This window comes from Bidens hawaiensis, unplaced genomic scaffold (assembly GCF_021521415.1).
Source record: "Bidens hawaiensis isolate Kalapana, Puna unplaced genomic scaffold, B.hawaiensis_p1.1 tig00038138_1, whole genome shotgun sequence".
NCBI classification, from domain to species: Eukaryota; Viridiplantae; Streptophyta; class Magnoliopsida; order Asterales; family Asteraceae; genus Bidens; species Bidens hawaiensis.
The window spans coordinates 179,390-188,401 of record NW_027496688.1 but is presented as its reverse complement, the minus strand read 5'-3'; the positions used below and the strand labels follow the sequence as shown (position 1 = coordinate 188,401).

The following is a 9,012-nucleotide window of genomic DNA, read 5'->3' as shown; positions in this document are numbered from 1 at the left end:
AGAGACCCCCTATGGGTTAGTGGCTGTACTATAACTACCCAAGATTCACTCTATGTTAGCATCGCCACTAACTGCTTACACAGAGTATCAAAAAGCGGACCCTGACTACTACCACCCTAACACAACTAAGCGTGGTGGTATACCAACCACACCAACACTGCTACCATCACCACTAACACCGCCAGCAAACCCCGGATCCGTGTCTCCATCCGGTCAATCATCCACTGGGAGTATGCGCCCTCCCTCCTCAGCTGGCCAATCGCGTACTGGCTGTCCAGTACGCAGTCCGCCAGGTGTCTCCTCCTCTGGATCCCCACCGTCAAGGCGATGGTGTGCTCAACCACCTGCTCGTGGAGCACTCGGAGCCATGCAGCCTCGGAGGAGGGACGCTCATCCCTCTCCAGCCTAGGGGTACCCCACACGGGTGGAGGCACAGGCTCGGGCTGGGGGCGGGAGGACTCGCCCCTGTGGTAAGTGGGTCTGGGTGGGGTAGAGGTAGGTGGGGCATAAGGGATACTGATCCGCGCCGTGAGGCGGGGGACCGGGTCTGGGAGGGGTAGGGGTGACCTGTGGTGCGGGTGGGGTGGGGGATCTGGCAACCCCAGTAGGGGAGGACAGGCTATCACTCCTACGGCTAGTCTCACTAGGCTCAGTGCTGGATGCTAGGCGTAAGCTCCTAGAGTTCCCGGAACTGACCTCCTCCGGGTCCTCCTCCACTGACAGACTTCGAGACCTCGACATCCTTACCTGTACACAAGTTAACAAACATATAGTTCCTTCCATAATGTAAATCACAATTAATATACACATACTTATACAACTTTGTCACATAAAAATATTATCATATACTTACACATATGTTGCCGGTTTTACCTATTAATGTTCCCCGTGACTTCCCCTGAATTCCCTCGTGTGGACAAGTCTGTTATTATGTTCCGGACCATAATAACTCACTTGTCCATCCAAGTTCATCCAGATCTCGTCACTATAAATTATTAGTTGATATTCAGATCCTATAATACTTGAGCTACTGGTTATATATTAGGTATCTTTTAAAGACATCCTAATTCTTTATAACCAATGGCTCTGATACCAAGTTCTGTAACACCCCGTAACCGCAGCGGAAACGTAAACGGGATGCAACAGACACGTCTGATATCAACAGTATTGCTTATAAAGAAAACACCACTACATTAATTCACACCATATTACATTGTTCCGGGTTTAGTTACCGTCTAGGCGTTAACACATAAGTTTTACCAACAGTACATTAACATAATTAATACAAAAAGATCATTAAGCTTCCACAAAAAAGCACGCATCATCAAGCATGTAGCAATTATTCCAGTTTGGGAGTACCTAGAAAGCATGTAAAGAAAACGGGGTCAACTACGAATAGTTGGTGAGTTTCACTAATTTAAATAACAGTGACAAATCATTATAATAATCATATATTAGCGATGTAATTATGCTGAGCCCACAAGTGAAACCTCTGACTATCCACATACAACCCCGTGGCATACTCCGCCCACGGACCTGCCCCAAACCGCTATGCCTAACATTACATAGCAAAAATATATAACAACAAAATAGACATGTGCAACTGGCTGGGAAACATCAGCAAATCCATGCCGGACCAGTTTGGTTTGTCAGACCAATAGTACTATTCACACTCTACCGGCTTTTAACTAATCACTCGTGTTGCGGGGCCTTACAATGTTAGCAACTCAGACAATTACCATCTTAGTACATTTCCGTACGATTCCCGTACAATAAAATATATATAAATACACGCAAATCCATGCGTTCAGTATGTACTTAAACATTTCAATAACAACATGCTTTCCGCCCCGGGAAAATATTTAAAAACAATTCAGAAAAAGGGGCTCGTGAAACTCACCTTATCGTAAACAAGCAGATAACACAGTACGCAAGCTTTTAATCCGGATCTGTAATACGATCCCTAAGTTCGTTACTATACAATCACTATTAATATAACTTTAACCGTGCTAACCGGTACTTCTGGGGACACTGTTAACCCAGTACTGTACCCGTTCCGGGGGCAATGTTAACCCAGAAACACTTCTCCGGACTAAGATTGTGATATCGTTTAGAGTTTAATAATCAAAATACTATTAGTTTGTTTTCCCCGTTTAGCGTGCCTAGCACGGTTATCCGTTTTTACGCTTCAAAAATGAGTTTGGTCACACACGACCCGAAAATAGTTGTTGACTGATAATTTTATTAAAGTTGTGAAATTAGAGCTCGGTTTAATCGCCCCGATTGGCCGCGGGACCCGTTTCCATCTTTAGCGTACCAGAAACTGTTAAATCGGTTAAAATTACTCAAATCATCCGAATTATTTTCGGATGATTTACATTTAACTCAGTTGTATGAAAATAGTTCATTTTTAGGGTTTTTATACACCAGTCAGCTCGTTTAGGCGAAATTTACCGGTTACACGTTTTTAAGCCTTAAAAGTTTGTTTTTATTTTCTTTTTAGCACAAATAATTATCCGTTTAATCTAGGATCTTGAAATTTTGTACAAATCACTTTTTGACAGTGGGGAATTTTATAAAAATATTTCCAGAATTAATTTTAATATTTAAAATTATTTATCTATTTTTAAACACCATTTAAACACTAAATATGTCGTAAATACCAAAAGACCTTAGAAAAATCCCAACTTTTTCCTGGATGTCCCCCTGCCATCCACATAGTCCCCTGTAATTTTTCCAGAACCAAAATCTCTTTTTACATGTCATTTTCACTAAAACCGAGCTCCCTAGAACTCGTTTAACCGAAAAGCCTACTTAGACTTCTCCAACGGACCTAAAATTTTGTGTGTGACTTTTAAATGTTATAAAAAGCTTATATGGAATTTTCCAGAATTTTTCATGATATTTAACTATTTTTCAACATTTTTAGCCAAAACCGAGCATTAAATTCACCAAATATTCATCCTTTGTCCAAAAATTACCAAAATTTCACAGATCTTATATTTTCATGTGTAGATCATCTCTGTGAAATTTCGTAGCCTAACTCTAAACGCACCACAATCTATCCAAAACACAAACATCATACAAAAACCGAACTACCTTGTGTTTCTAGCTTCAAATCGCAACGATCTCGCTTCCTAGCATTTGCTAACAACTAGATACAACACCTACAAGCACAATAACACCACACCAAGCAAGTTACCCCCACAATCAAGCCATTTCTTTCATGGTTTCGGTTATGATTTAAAAACAAAGATTTAACCGTAGAAATTCATTTTTGGTTCGTTTAACTCCTTTCTTGGACCAAGATCCCTTGTATAACCCGTATACATCACTTGATCATGCAAGAATCGGTTTCATCTCGGGTTTTCACCCTTTTCACTTGAAACCTCATTTCCTTGCAAATAAACTCAAGAAACGAAGATGAACACGTAAATAACTCGATCTTTACCTCGGTTTTCTTGCCAAAATCTCGGGTTTTTAGTTCATACTTTGGAGAGGAGATGAAGACTGTTGAATGTGTTTGTGTAAAAAAGAATAACAAGATAAGGGGTGTTACCCCCTTATCCGATCGGCACAAAGAGAGGGGTGGGGTGGGACCCACTTCTCCATTTCTAGCCACACATTTGGATTGTGGCAATCTGGATAATGTTTTGGATAATCTGGTTCAGTTCGTTTTTCGGTTAAATGTTTAATTCGGCTTAAAACGAGGCTAAAATGGTCGTTTTCGGCTTAAAAAAAAGAAATTTATTTAAAACCGATTTAAGAACTTTAAAAACTTAAACCATGACATTTGTTATCTTAAAACATCATATTATTAATAATTGCGCATCTTTTTCGGCTTGATCGATCGTCTCTTGCTTGGTTTGGTATTAAAGGTTTCGTTTAACGTACCGACGTACCATTAAATCGAAATTCTTTTTTTTCTGTGCTTTAATTCTCTTATCCCGAAGCTTTAACACTTCGTAAACATCACTAAATATTATATATCTCGTCTATAATGTAATCCTCGATTCGTTCGGGCTTCAATAACCGTTAATCGATTAATCGTATTTCCAATACGATTAACTGTATAATCGAGTATAATCCGTACTGTGAATCATACATACTCGTATAAACGCATTATAATTCATATATTCATTATTAAATAACACATAAATAGTATATACCGGCTAGGGTATACCTGATTTTGCCGGAATCGTTACAATTACCTCGAGTTTTATTTATATTATATAAATTTTTTTTGCATATAATAAAACACTGTTGCACATATATACAATACACACTATTGAATATATACAATTAAACACTGTTAAACATATAAAATATACTTTGCACATATATAATATAACAATATTACACATTACATTATGTGCACTACATCAACTTTTTATTATTATTGTTTTTTCTTTTAATTTTTTTCCCGGTGAAAAGTAAAAAAATATAAGAAGGATATAAGAAAAAAAATTAGAAAATATTTTTTAATTTTTAATTAAAAATAATTTTTATGTGTTTTTTAAAATTTCTCTTTAAAGATGAGTTTTATCTTAAATTTTCTCATATATATATATATGGGATGGTTCAAGAGAGAAATGAGATTACTGTGAGAAATGTAAGAAATGAATATGAGCCACTAGTTTTGTTTTATGTTTTAAATGCTTAAAGATAAATAAGAAAAGTATTAATGCATGCTCTCTCTTCAATTAATATAACTAATAAATATAATAGTTATCTATTCAATTAATATAACTAATAAAATTATTATAATTGAAAAATAATAATAATTCATTTATTTGTTTATAATTTATTTTTTCTCTCTTGAGTTTTTATCCTACACAAATAAAATTTATTCATATATTAAAATTTCTTTCTATCCAAAACCAATTTCTTCCAACTCAATATATTAATATCCATCTATACGTAGTTACATTATGATAAATAGTACAAAAATCTATTTTACACGTGTTTGCATTAAATATCAACAAAAAAGTACATAACATACACAAAACATATTACCTACACTTGTTCTAATAATAAGAAAACATATAACCTACACACGAAAAACATATAACCGACACACAAAATTCAGCATCAACAAACTACATACGTACACGAAAATCGTATAACCTTCACTCGAAAATATTATCCTACACAAATACCATTTATTCATATATTTAATTGTTTTTCCATCCAAAACCAATTTCTTCCAACTCAATATATCAATATCAACGCATAGGTATATTGTGATGAATAGTACAAAAAACTATTTTACATATGTTAGCATTAAATGCCAATAAAAAATATACAACTTAAACAAAAACATATAACACACATTTTTTTCTAAGAATAAGAAAACATATTACGTATACACAAAAAACATATAACCTACATACGTATAGGATATGTGTACCCATAATTAGAGAGTGATTTATTATGATTATATTAGTTGTATTAATTGAAGAGAGAGAATACATTTATTGTTGCATTTATATTTTTTACATTTATTCTTAAATATTTAAAACCTAAAATAAAACTAGTGGCGCATATTCATTTCTCACACTTCTCACAGTAATCTCATTTCTCTCCTGAACTTAAATACACACACACATATATATACATACACACACACAAATTAAATAATTTTTAATTAAACACTATTGAACATATAAAATACACTTTGTGCATTATAATATAATAGTATTGCACAATATTATATATGTGCACTACATCGACTTTTTATTATTATAATTTTTTTCTATTTATTTTTTTCCCGGTGAAAATTAACAAAATATAAGAAGGATGCAAGGAAAAAATAATTAGAAAATATTTTTTTTTATTTTTAATTAAAAATAATTATTTAGGTGTTTTTAAATTTTCTCTATGAGTTTTATCTTGATTTTTCCTCAATATATAGGTACCGTATACACACATAAATTAAATAATTTTAATGAGGTTTGCAGAGGTTTTATATTGTAAAGCAAAGGTTTTATATTGTAGAAGAAAATTTCTGGGTCTAAGAAAAAATTAGAATCTAAGTAGAGTTGATGTGCCAGATTGTTGTCGATGGTGCTCTTATGGACGAGGCATAAATTAATATGTACATGTATTTTTATAGTGATGAATGTAAAGAAGGCCATACTTACATGAGAAGCAATGAGGTAGGCGATCAAATTAAGGACTAAACCCCTCGAAACAGTGCCAAAGATGTAGCCCATGACTTTCGCCATCCTTCTCATTAGAGATATTAAGTGATAGACTTTGGGTAGGAACTGGAAAACGAAAATGACCAAGAGTGTGGTCATTATTGCCTGTACTCGTTCTTCATGTATGAAGCATGGCACCATTAACCAAAATACAACCTGAAACTTGCATACGGTTAAGGTTAGTTAATTATAGGCTTGGATTAAAGCGCAAAGACAACATTTCGGCATTCGTATATTCTAATGTTTGAAACTTGTACACATGGTATATTTTATAAGTAGTATTGGCCATGCTGCATTTAAAATCATGTCAAATTTTATTTAGCCCTCTGTAATGGTAATAAATTTAAGGATTAATTTCATATATATATACACCCTTACATGATAGATTCATGGACGCCCTTGAACATCAAGTTAGGCATGACCCATGGCACACCCATAGATACCATGAGGAGGAGTTTATGAGTGATTCGATCGTGGGATAGATGTCCACAGCTAAGTGGATATTATGATCTAAAATATACTTAAATGAAAAGTTGTGACAATTTTTAAGAGGATGTTAAATGAATGGAACATTGTAAAAGAATAAAGAAAAAAGTATTTGGCAGGCTAAATGAATGGAATAACCAATTAAGCTTATTCATTTCATTCCCTTAACTCTCAAAATTCAGTTTATTAACCCCTAGTTTTTTTTTTCATTCCATCCAATCTTTCATCCTACATCACCTCCACCACCCTCCCATCACCACCACCGATCATCACCACCGTTGCCGCCACTAACTACCAACGCCACCCACCCACTACCTCTTGTTACCACCACCACTCACCACCACTAACACCCACCACCGCCACAGCCCCCGCCAAGCACTACACCGCCCACCACCACCACTGCAACCCACCACACAACCTGCCAAAGTCAACCACCATCATCGTCCGCCTAAACCACCGTGAACCACCACCACCCGCCTCCCGCCACCTCCACCTCCCACACTATTGCCTCCACCATCACCGACCGTCACCGCCCACCCACCACCAATTTTATTTTATTTCTTCGTCTTTCCTGCCCATCTAACAACGTAAAGTAATAATCTATTTACATTCCTAATTACTAAATGGTAACCAAACAAGAAAATGAAATAATAACGATTAATTCCATTTCCTTGTTCATTCTATTCTCTCATTCATTCTATTCACTCGTCTATTTCATTAGGAAATAGTAAACACACTCTTTGAATACGATAAATAAATGGGAAATGTAGTATTGATATGTACGAAAAAGCATAAGAATAAGATGAGTTTATTACCAATCCCGAGGTTTTCAAAAACATAGTACCGGTATCGAAAATTCTCGGTGGTTTGGTATGAGTAGCGTAGGCAAATAATATGTAAAACCATATTTCACTACATGTCTTATATTTATTGATTTTATCGACGAGATAATTTAATTTTTGCACAAGAAACTATAATATGTTGTGTACTTGTGTATATCATTGGGCCAAATGATTGCATGTGAAATAAAATAAGTGGTTTAAACTCATAACCTGAGGGATTGGAAGTACAACGAAGGCGTCGTACCAGAACCATTTAAATGACCAGACATAATGAGAAGATATAGACTGTGGATCCCATACAAGCTTCCCACGTCCAACCACAGGTGACTCACGTGACACATAAGCAATCCGGAACTGCAACCACATGTAAACAAGATGAATAACATCCACCAACGTCCGGAGCACCGTCACCACCGCCGCAAGCGAACCGTTCATGTAAAGGCATGGAACGCCGCCTCTGCCGATAGATAGTGTGTGTAAAAAAAGAGGGCCAATAGCTAACGCTATGCCTCGGGCCAATAAGAAGAATTTGTTCCATCTCCTGACTTGTTTGCTACGTGGGTCGTAAATGCAGTTCAGGAACCCTGGGGACGGGTCGTTGAATGAACAACTAGAGGCGGTTTTAGAGCGTGGAAGGTCGTGGATGGGGACGAGAGAAGAGCCGGATGAGGCTTCCCGTTTGGGTTGATCATTAGCATGGTCACAACTGGTGGAGTGGAAGGCGGGAACGCTTGCTAGTGTGCAGGTGTAGCACTCGGTTGTGCTTGAAATGGGACTACTGTCGTCGACAAGTTCATCGCCTCCGTGACGGAATATTAAGGATGACGGCATTTACGAAAGTCGGTAATTATGGTAAGAACCATGAAAGGGGAAGAAAGGTGGGTGATGATAAGAGGAGTTAGTGATATATGTGTATATGTGTCTGGTGATATATAGTTGATGGGCTGGAAACAACAGCCACATTTTTATAGTGACAGATAAAAATCTGTCTTTAATTTCATGTTTCATGTTTTCATGGTTTTTCAAATTGAGTTCGATAAACATGTTTTCATGGTTTTTCAAATTGAGTTCGATATGTACGTACATACGTACGTATATATATACAGTGGTGGCTCCCCATATCCAAGAGGAACGAAATGAGAACTTTCATAGACGGAGACATATGACTCACCATATATCGAACTATCGAAAAATGGGTATCCAATGCTACGTCAAAAAACATGTCATAGGTGATCGAAAAATTAATCAGACAGTCATAACACATTTTTCACCTAAATACGACGGTAAAGTGAATGACCACTTTAAAGTTACAAAATAGTATTAGTATTGATAACCACATAACCATTCATAGCATTCTCTCTTTGTTATCAATTTAATATAACTGGAGATGATATCTCGTCAAAATCCTTGCTAGGAAAGTCCGATGAAACAAAACCATAGCTAAGGAACAAACGTTCAACAAGCAGAATATTCCACATCAT

General features: G+C 36.3%; 1 pseudogene; it reads right to left on the bottom strand.

Moving 5' to 3' along the window:
- Window positions 1-7,741: 7,741 nt before the first annotated feature.
- Window positions 7,742-8,362, bottom strand: LOC143590064 (cyclic nucleotide-gated ion channel 2 pseudogene; annotated as a pseudogene).
- Window positions 8,363-9,012: the final 650 nt, after the last annotated feature.